The sequence below is a fragment of the Mobula birostris genome, chromosome 7 (assembly GCF_030028105.1).
Source record: "Mobula birostris isolate sMobBir1 chromosome 7, sMobBir1.hap1, whole genome shotgun sequence".
Taxonomy (NCBI): domain Eukaryota; kingdom Metazoa; phylum Chordata; class Chondrichthyes; order Myliobatiformes; family Myliobatidae; genus Mobula; species Mobula birostris.
Window position 1 is genome coordinate 73,714,221 of NC_092376.1, and position 10,855 is coordinate 73,725,075.

General features: G+C 42.0%; 1 non-coding gene across 1 annotated transcript; it reads right to left on the minus strand.

Annotated features, from left to right (window-relative positions):
- Nucleotides 1-9,559: 9,559 nt before the first annotated feature.
- On the minus strand, nt 9,560-9,666 carry LOC140201037 (U6 spliceosomal RNA). Its single transcript, XR_011886766.1, has one exon. It is a non-coding gene; the product is annotated as a U6 spliceosomal RNA (small nuclear RNA).
- Between the last annotated feature and the right edge of the window lie 1,189 nt (nt 9,667-10,855).

A 10,855-nucleotide genomic window follows, 5' to 3' on the forward strand; every position in this document is an offset into this window, starting at 1 on the left:
TCTAATATCTGCAACATACATCAAAGTTGCTGGTGAACGCAGCAGGCCAAGCAGCATCTGTAGGAAGAGGTGCAGTCGATGTTTCAGGCCGAGACCCTTCGTCAGGACTATTAAGGCTAACTGTTAGTCCTAACGAAGGGTCTCGGCCTGAAACGTCGACTGCACCTCTTCCTACAGATGCTGCTTGGCCTGCTGCATTCACCAGCAACTTTGATGTGTGTTGCTTGAATTTCCAGCATCTGCAGAATTCATGTTGTTTACATCTAATACCTCCTAATTTTAGCTGTGAGATTATAAGAGTCATTGAGCATGAAAATGGTTTCAGGAATTTTACAGCCCCCTCCCTGAATTTTCCAAGTATAAATAATGTCCTTCTCTTTAGAGAATATAGGTAAGAGTATGCATTTAAGATTTCACCTACATCATCTGGCTCTATGCACAGATTGACCCTTAGGTTCCTAATAGCCCTGCTTTTTCCCTGGCTACACGTTTGCCATTAGTATATTTAATACAGTATATTATAAAATATATTAATAAAGTGCATTGGGATTTTTCTTAGCCTTGTCTGCCAGTGATAATTCCACCTTGCACTCCTGATTTGTTTTCCTTGGACTATCGGGAAGCTGCGAGGGGAGGCCTCAATCCACTAAGGAGGGCTGACCTGTGCAAGGTGCTACAGCCGAGACAGGGGTGGAAGCTGTGACTGAGACAACACGGGATCTGTACTGTTAGCGCCAAGCACTGTTAGTGTAGCTTTGTGCTCAGTGTTGGATGCATCAGGGAGGGATGTACAGATAGCACAAGTGACCATCAAGGGAAATATGGTTACAGCTGGGCATCTTCTAATACCTGAAATGTAATTTTTTTCCCATTGATGCTGTGTAATATGCTGAATATCTTCCGGATTTTCTGTTTCTAGTTAAGATTTCCAACATCTGCATTTCTTTTTATTTGCAGTACTTTGATTATGGCTGGAGTCACCGATTAATATAGCTGGGAAACAGGCCCTTCAGCCCAACTTGTCTATGCTGGCCAAAATGCTAATCCCACTTTTCTGCTTTTGGCTCATATCTCTACATTCCTGTCCGACAAGTCTACGTATACTTTTTTAAAACTGTGATTGAATCTGCCTCTACCACCTCCTCTGGCAGATTGTTCCATAGACCTACTCCCCTTCCATGACCTTCAGAACTTCATTAAATGTAAGACCATAAGATATAGGAGCAGAATTAGGCCATTTGGCCCATCAAGTCTGCTCCACGATTCAATCATGGCTGATCCTTTTTCCCTCAGCCTTTTCCCCGTAACCTTTGATGCCATGTCCAATCAAGAACATATCAAACTCTGCCTTAATACACCCAACGTCCTGTCTTCCACATCTGCCTGAGGTAATAAATTCCACAAATTCACCACCGTCAGGATAAAGAAATTTCACTGCATCTCTGTTTTAAATGGATGCTCTGCTATCCTGAGGCTGTGCCCTCTTATCCTAGACTACCCCACCATGGGAAACATCTATTCCACATCTACCTGTCGAGGCCTTTCAACATTTGAAGGGTTTCAATGAGGTCCCCTCCCCCCCTTATCCTTCTAAATTCCATCAAACAATCCTCATATGATAACCCTTTCATTCCCAGAAACATCCTTGTGAGCCGCCTCTGGACCCTCTCCAATGCCAGCTCATCTTAGATGAGGAGCCCAAAACTGTTCACAATACTCAAGGTGAGGCCTCACCAGTGCCTTATAAAGCTTCAGCATCACATCCCTGCTCTTATATTCAAGACCCCTTGAAATGAATGCCAACATTGCATTTGTTTTCCTCACCACCGACTCAACCTGCAAGTTAACATTTAGGGTGTTCTGTACAAGGACTTGAAAGTCCCTTTGCATCTGAAATTTTTGGATTTTCTCCCGTTTAGAAAATAGCCTGCACATTTATTTCTACAACCGAAGTACATGACCATGCATTTTCCAACACTGAATTGAATTGAATTGAGTTTATTACTTGCATCCGTCAGGTACATAAGTAAAAATCTTTATGTTACGTCTCCGTCTAAATGTGCAATGTGCAATTTATAGTAATTTGTGATAAATAATATGTACAACAGGACAGTCAATATAACATAGAAATACAATTGTATCAGCATGCATTAATTAGTCTGATGGCCTGGTGGAAGAAGCTGTCCTGGAGCCTGTTGTTCCTGGCTTTTATGCTGTGATACCTTTTCCAGGATGGTAGCAACTGGAACTGTTTGTGGTTGGGGTGACTCAGGTCTCCAATGATCCTTCGGGCCCTTTTTACACACCTGACTCTGTAAATGTCCTGAATAGTAGGAAGTTCACATCTACAGATGTGCTGGGCTGTCCGCACCACTCTCTGCAGAGCCCTGCGATTGAGGGAAGTACACTTCCCATACTAGGCAGTGATGCAGCCAGTCAAGATGCTCTCAATTGAGCCCCTGTAGAAAGTCATTGGGATTTGGGGGCCCAAACCAAACTTCTTCAACCATCTGAGGTGAAAGAGGTGCTGCTGTGCCTTTTTCACCACACAGCGGTGTGTACAGACCTCTTGAGGTCCTCGGTGACGTGGATGCCGAGGAACTTGAAGCTGTTCACCCTCTCAACCCCAGATCCATTGATGTCAATAGGGGTTAGCCCATCTCCATTCCTCCTGTAATCCACAACCAGCTCCTTTGTTTTTGTGACATTGAGGGAGAGGTTGTTTTCTTGACACCACTGTGTCAGAGAGATGACTTCTTCTTTGTAGGCTGCCTCGTTATTATTTGAGATTAGGCCAATCAAAGTAGTATTGTCAGCAAATTTAATTAGCAGGTTAGATCTGTGGGTGGCGACACAGTCATGGGTATACAGAGAGTAAAGGACTGCATTTCATTTGCCATTTTCTTGCCCATTCTCCCAATCTGTCTAAGTCCTTCTGCAGCCTACCCGTTTCCTCAACACTACCTGCCCCTCCACCAATCTTTTTGGATCATTTGCAAATGACAACAAAGCCATCTATTCCATCATCTAAATCATTGATATACAAGGATCCTTTTATTCCCACTCGCTGCCTCCTACCAATCAGCCAATGCTCTAGCCGTGCCAGTAACTTTCCTGTAATAACATGGGCTCTTAACTTGGTAAGCAGCCTTGTGTGGCACCTTGTCAAAGGCCTTCTGAAGGTCCAAATGTACAACATCCACTGCATCCCCTTTATCCATCCTACTTGTAATCTCAAAGAATTCCACCAGGTTCATCAGGCAAGATTTTGCTGACTTTGTCCTATCTTGTCCTGTGTCACCAAATATTCCATAACCTTATCCTTAACAAGTGACTCCAAAACCTTCCCAACCACTGAGGTCATCTTAACTGGTCTATAGTTTCCTTACTGCTGCCTTCCTCCTTTCTTAACAAGTGGAGTAACATTTGCAATTAATTTTTGAAAGATCATTTCTAATGCCACCACAATCTCTAACACTACCTCTTTCAGAAACCTAGGGTGCAGTTCATCCGGTCTGGGTGACTTTGTACCCTTAAGTCTTTCAGCTTTTTGAGTACTTTCTCACTTGTAATAGTAACTGCACTCACTTCTCTTCCTTCACACACTACAACATCTGGCACACTGCTAGTGTCTTTCACAATGAAGACTGATGCAAAATACTCATTTAGTTCATCTGCCAACTCCTGTCCCCCATTACTTCTCCAGCTTCATTTCCTAACCATCCTATATCCACTCTCACCTTAAACCTGGATCCTCTAGTTTTAGTTTTGCTACCCTGTGAATATTTACAGTATTCATGATCTTCATAACTTTTGTAGATCTCTATCAGGTCACCCCCTATCCTCCAGTGAGAACAATCCCTCATGCAGTGACTACAACTGTACACAATATTCCATTTGTGACCTAACGTATGTCTTGTTCAAGTTACAACATGATGTTCTAATTTTTATAGTCAATGTCCTACCTATACAAGCAAACAAGCCGAACACCTTCATTAGCCTGTTTTCAGGAAGCTATGAACTTGCATCACAACCTCGCTGTGTACACCAATACTTCTAAGATCCTGCTGTTTACTCTATATGCCCTACCTCTATTAGATGATCCAAATCTACTGCCTTATACTTGCCTAGGTTAAACTCCATCAGCCCCCGCTCCACCCAACTTTCCAGCTTATCTATATCCATTTGTATTCTTAGATACATATTACTATCCATAATTCCACTAATATACATGTAGCAAGCAAACTTAGCAGACAGCCGACAATCTTATTGAAATAATTTATATCTGAACTCAATGGTCATTTTATTAGGTACACCTGTACACTTGTTTGTTAATGCAAATATCTAATTAGCCAATCATGTGGCAGCAACTGAATGCGTAAAAGCATGCAGACATGGTCAAGAGGTTCAGTTGTTTTTCAGACTAAACATCAGAATGGGCAAAAAATGTGATCTAAGTGACCAACTGTGGAATAAATGTTTGTGCCAGACGGAGTGGTTTGAATGTTTGAATATCTCAGAAACTGCTAATCTCCGGGGATTTTTCATGCGCAAAAGTCTCTGGTGTTTTACAGAGAAAAAAACAAAACAATCTCCAGTGAGCATCAGTCTGTAGCCAAGTACGCCTTGTTAGTAAGAGAAGTTAGATGAGAATAGCCAGACTGGTTCAAGCTAACAGGAAGACAACAGTAACTCAAATAACCACATATTAAAATAGTGGTGTGCAGGACAGCATCTCTGAATGCACAATACGTTGAACCTTGAAGTGGATGGGCTACAGCAGCAGAAGACCACAAATATGCACTCAAAAATGTACAGGAGGTTCTTAATAAAGAAGCTACTGAGTGTATATATGACAAACAAAAAGGACCCCAATGCAGATCCCTGTTTTGGATCATTGGGACCTCTTTTGGCGCAGGTATGACCTGTTCAAAAAGGACGAGTTACACTTGAATCCTAGGGGGACCAATATACTGGCGGGGAGATTTGCGAGGGCTACTGAGGTGACTTTAAACTAGAATGGTTGGGGGTGGGAATCAAATTAAAGAGACTAGGAGAGAGGAGGTTAGTTCACAACAGGGGGATGGGAACAAGTGCAGAGAAACAGAGGGGTGTAAAATGAGGGTAGAAGCAAAAAGTAGTAAGGTGAAAAGTACAAGTGGCAGGCCGGCAAATCCAGGGCAAAAATCAAAAAGGGCCACTTTTCCACATAATTGTATAAGGGCTAAGAGTATTGTAAAAGCGAGCCTGAAGGCTTTCTGTGTCAATGCAAGGAGCATTCGTAACAAAGTGGATGAATTAAAAGTGCAGATTGTTATTAATGAATATGACATAGTTGGGATCACAGAGACATGGCTCCAGGGTGACCAGGGATGGGAGCTCAACATTCAGGGATATTCAATATTCAGGAGGGATAGACATAAAAGAAAAGGAGGTGGGGTAGCATTGCTGGTTAGAGAGGAGATTAACACAATAGAAAGGAAGGACGTTAGCCGGGAGGTTGTGGAATCGATATGGGTAGAGCTGCATAACACTAAGGGGCAGAAAACGCTGGTGGGAGTTGTGTACAGGCCACCTAACAGCAGTAGTGAGGTTGGGGATGGCATTAAACAGGAAATTAGAAATGTGTGCAATAAAGGAACAGCAGTTATAATGAGTGACTTCAATCTACATATAGATTGGGTGAACCAAATTGGTAAGGGTGCTGAGGAAGAGGATTTCTTGGAATGTATGCGGGATGGTTTTTTGAACCAACATGTCGAGGAACCAACTAGAGAGCAGGCTATTCTAGACTGGGTATTGAGCAATGAGGAAGGGTTAATTAGCAATCTTGTCGTGAGAGGCCCCTTGGGTAAGAATAACCATAATATGGTGGAATTCTTTATTAAGGTGGAGAGTGACATAGTTAATTCAGAAACAAAGGTTCTGAACTTAAAGAAGGGTAACTTTGAAGGTATGAGACGTGAATTAGCTAAGATAGACTGGCCAATGACACTTAAAGGGTTGACAGTGGATATGCAATGGCAAGCATTTAAAGATCGCGTGGATGAACTACAACAATTGTTCATCCCAGTTTGGCAAAAGAATAAAGCAAGGAAGGTAGTGAACCCATGGCTGACAAGGGAAATTAGGGATAGTATCAATTCCAAAGAAGAAGCATACAAATTAGCCAGAAAAAGTGGCTCACCTGAGGACTGGGAGAAATTCAGAGTCCAGCAGAGGAGGACAAAGGGCTTAATTAGGAAGGGGAAAAAAGATTATGAGAGAAAACTGGCAGGGAACATAAAAACTGACTGTAAAAGCTTTTATAGATATGTGAGAAGAAAAAGATTGGTTAAGACAAATGTAGGTCCCCTACAGACAGAAACAGGTGAATTGATTATGGGGAGCAAGGACATGGCAGACCAATTGAACAACTACTTTGGTCCTGTCTTCACTAAGGAGGACATAAATAATCTTCCAGAAATAGGGGACAGAGGGTCCAGTGAGATGGAGGAACTGAGGGAAATACATGTTAGTAGGGAAGTGGTGTTAGGTAAATTGAAGGGATTAAAGGCAGATAAATCCCCAGGGCCAGATGGTCTGCATCCCAGGGTGCTTAAGGAAGTAGCCCAAGAAATAGTGGATGCATTAGTGATAATTTTTCAAAACTCTTTAGATTCTGGACTAATTCCTGAGGATTGGAGGGTGGCTAATGTAACCCACTTCTTAAAAAGGGAGGGAGAGAGAAACCGGGGAGTTATAGACCGGTTAGCCTAACATCGGTGGTGGGGAAAATGCTAGAGTCAGTTATCAAAGATGTGATAACAGCACATTCGGAAAGTGGTGAAATCATCGGACAAAGTCAGCATGGATTTGTGAAAGGAAAATCATGTCTGACGAATCTTATAGAATTTTTTGAGGATGTAACTAGTAAAGTGGATAGGGGAGAACCAGTGGATGTGGTATATTTGGATTTTCAAAAGGCTTTTGACAAGGTCCCACACAGGAGATTAGTGTGCAAACTTAAAGCACGTGGTATTGGAAGTAAGGTATTGATGTGGATAGAGAATTGGTTGGCAGACAGGAAGCAAAGAGTGGGAATAAACGGGACCTTTTCAGAATGGCAGGCAGTGACTAGTGGGGTACCACAAGGCTCAGTGCTTGGACCCCAGTTGTTTACAATATATATTAATAACTTAGATGAGGGAATTAAATGCAGCATCTCCAAGTTTGCGGATGACACGAAGCTGAGCGGCAGTGTTAGCTGTGAGGAGGATGCTAAGAGGATGCAGGGTGACTTGGATAGGTTGGGTGAGTGGGCAAATTCATGGCAGATGTAAATTAATGTAGATAAATGTGAGGTTATCCACTTTGGTGGCAAAAACAGGAAAACAACTTATTATCTGAATGGTGGCCGATTAGGAAAAGGGGAGGTGCAACGAGACCTGGGTGTCATTATACACCAGTCATTGAAAGTGGGCATGCAGGTACAGCAGGCGGTGAAAAAGGCGAATGGTATGCTGGCATTCATAGCAAGAGGATTCGAGTACAGGAGCAGGGAGGTACTACTGCAGTTGTACAAGGCCTTGGTGAGACCACACCTGGAGTATTGTGTGCAGTTTTGGTCCCCTAATCTGAGGAAAGACATCCTTGCCATAGAGGGAGTAAAAAGAAGGTTCACCAGATTGATTCCTGGGATGGCAGGACTTTCATATGATGAAAGACTGGATCGACTAGGCTTATACTCGTTGGAATTTAGAAGATTGAGAGGGGATCTTATTGAAACGTATAAAATCCTGAAGGGATTGGACAGGCTAGATGCAGGAAGGTTGTTCCCGATGTTGGGGAAGTCCTGAATGAGGGGTCACAGTTTGAGGATAAAGGGGAAGCCTTTTAGGACCGAGATGAGGAAAAACTTCTTCACACAGAGTGGTGAAGCTGTGGAATTCTCTGCCACAGGAAACAGTTGAGGCCAGTTCATTGGCTATATTTAAGAGGGAGTTAGATATTGCCCTTGTGGCTAAAGGGATCGGGGGTATGGGGGGAAGGCTGGTAGAAGGTTCTGAGTTGGATGATCAGCTATGATCATACTGAATGGCGGTGCAGGCTCAAAGGGCCAAATGGCCTACTCCTACACCTATTTTCTATGTTTCTATATAACATGGGTACTGACTTCCATTCAGTAAAACAACCCTCCACCACTATCCTCTGCCTCCTATCACCAAACCAATTTAGGATCCCGTTTGTGAAAACACCTTGGATCCCAAGTGCCCTAGCTTTCTGAATCTGTCTATCATGTATGAAAGTTCATGCAGACCTCTAAAGAAAATTACTTTACTCTTTTTCTAAAAAAAACCCACTTTTTTAAAAATTCAGCTCAGGGCATACGCATATGTATTGGCAAAGAAGACAATGTACACATTAAACCGCAAGAAATCACTTTATTAGAGTTGTATAAAACATGCAGTACAGAAAGGAAAACAAAGGGTTAATGAAGTAGCAGTACAAAAACAAACTAATACTTATCGTTCATGAAACAAGTGATCTGCAAAGTACTGTCAAGCATTCATCTCTCTCTCCCTCTCTCTCTCTCACACTCTCTCTCAGTCTTCTCCTCTCTTTCTCTTTTATATCCTTCAAAACCCCTTCCACTAGTACTTTCTCATGTATTCTCATACATTTGGTACCTCCACCTGTACAATGATCTCAGCTTCCCCAGGCAAGCATGTTTTTCACCATTATCCACTATTATGGCTGCAACATTCCCTCTAATTTAAGATTGTGTGTATGGGAGCATTTCATTTCTGCACAGCTGAGAGAGAACCATGTATGTTTGTAGACTTGTACTGTCCTTTAACTTTCTTGAAACATTGCTGTGGACTAGTTCTCTTGTACTTTCTCAAAATAATCCAACTCCAAAAACCACTTTGTCTTTCAGACTTCCATCTTATTTTAACATATATTGAGGATGAATCACATTTAACTCTTTCCTTACAATATCACATCTACCCACTTTCCTTCATCAATTTTAGACCATAAGTCATAGGAGAAGAATTAGACCATTTGTCCCACTGAGTCTGCTCCACCATTTCATCATGGCTGATCTATTTCCCTCTCAACCCCATTCTTCTGCCTTCTCCCCGTAACCTTTCATCCCCTGACTAATCAAGAATCTATCAATTTCTGCCTTAAATTCTCCCAATGACCTGGCCTCCATAGCTACCTGTGGCAATGAATTCCACAGATTCACCACCCTCTGGCTAAAGAAATTCCTTCTCATCTTCGTTCTAAATAGACATCCCTCTATTCTGAGACTGTGCCCTGTGGTCCAAGACTCCTCAATCACAGGAAACATCCTCTCCACATCCACTCATCCACTCTATCTTGACCTTTCAACATTCGATAAGTTTCAATGAGATCCCTCCTCATTCTTCTAAATTCCAATAAGTAAAGGCCCAGAGCCATCAATCGCTCATCATACGATAAGCCTTTTATTCCCGGTATCATTCTGATGAACCTCCTCTGAACCCTCTCCAATGGCTCCTTTCTTAAATAGGTGTCCCAAAGCTGCTCACAATACTCCAAGTGAGGCCTCACCAATGCTTTATAAAGCATTGTGCAGGGACCATGCTAATCTTCTCTGTATCATTCCAATTTTAGTATATATGCTGCTGAAGTGAGCACAATTTTCTTAATAATCTTCTCAAAAGAACTCTTAAATTTCTCAGGCAGGATTTCCCATGCACAAAACCATGCTCTATCCCAAATCAGGACTTGTCTTTCCAAATGATCATAAATCCTTTCCCTAAGTATTTTTTTCATGGTTTCCCTACAATTGACATATGGCTCACTAGCCTGTAATTTCCTGGTCTATCCTTATCATTCACTTGAAAACTGAAACAATGTTAACTACCCTCCTGTCCTCTGGTACCTTATCTGTGGCTAAAGATGATGCAAAAATCTCTGCCAGAGCCCCTGTAACGTCTTCCCTTGCTTCCAATAACACTCTGCGTTAGACTTCATCAGGCCCTAGGGATTTGCCCATTTTTATATCCGTCAATAGCTCTAACACTTTCTCTTTCATGGAATACATATGCTCCTAACTATTAGCGTACTTTTCCCCTAACTCCTCATCCTTCTGCCTGGTAAATAGTGTCACAAAGTTTTCATTCAGGACACCACACAAATACTTCCCTTTTGGACCCTGAGGGGACCTATTCTTCCCCTAGTTACCCTCTTGCTTCTAATATATTCATCAAAGACTTTGGGGAAAAAAATCAGAACCTGATTCTGAGCTACCCTCTTTGATAATATACTTATCAAAGGCTTTGGGGGAAAATATATAAATGTATTAGAAGCAAGAGGATAATGAGTGAAAGGATAACAGAATTCTATTTAATTCTGTTGGACAGGGTTATTTCCTGTTCCCCTTTGACCCCACCCACACCCCAATTGCTTAGTTAAGATAGCTGCTATATCCTCTATAAGCCTCAAAGGACTCAGTCAATAACAATTACCTACACCTGATATACATATCTGATCAAAGCCTCAATTTCCTTTGTTCTTGAACATTGCCACTTTGCTTCTTACTAGGGACATGCAGTCTCCGAACTCTTTCTATTTCTCTTTTAAATGTCTCCCATTTATCAGATTTTTTTTGCCCCTTCAGTAACTGCTCCCAATCTATGTTCACCAAGTCTGGCCTTATGCTATTGAAATCAGCCCTCCCCCAATCTAGGACCTAGGCTCTACCTCCAATTTTATCCTTTTCCATGAATATCTTAGAATTTACTGAAATATGATCACTGTTTGCGAAGACTTCCTCCACAGACATTTCCACTATTTCCCCATACTCACTCTCTGAAATAAAATC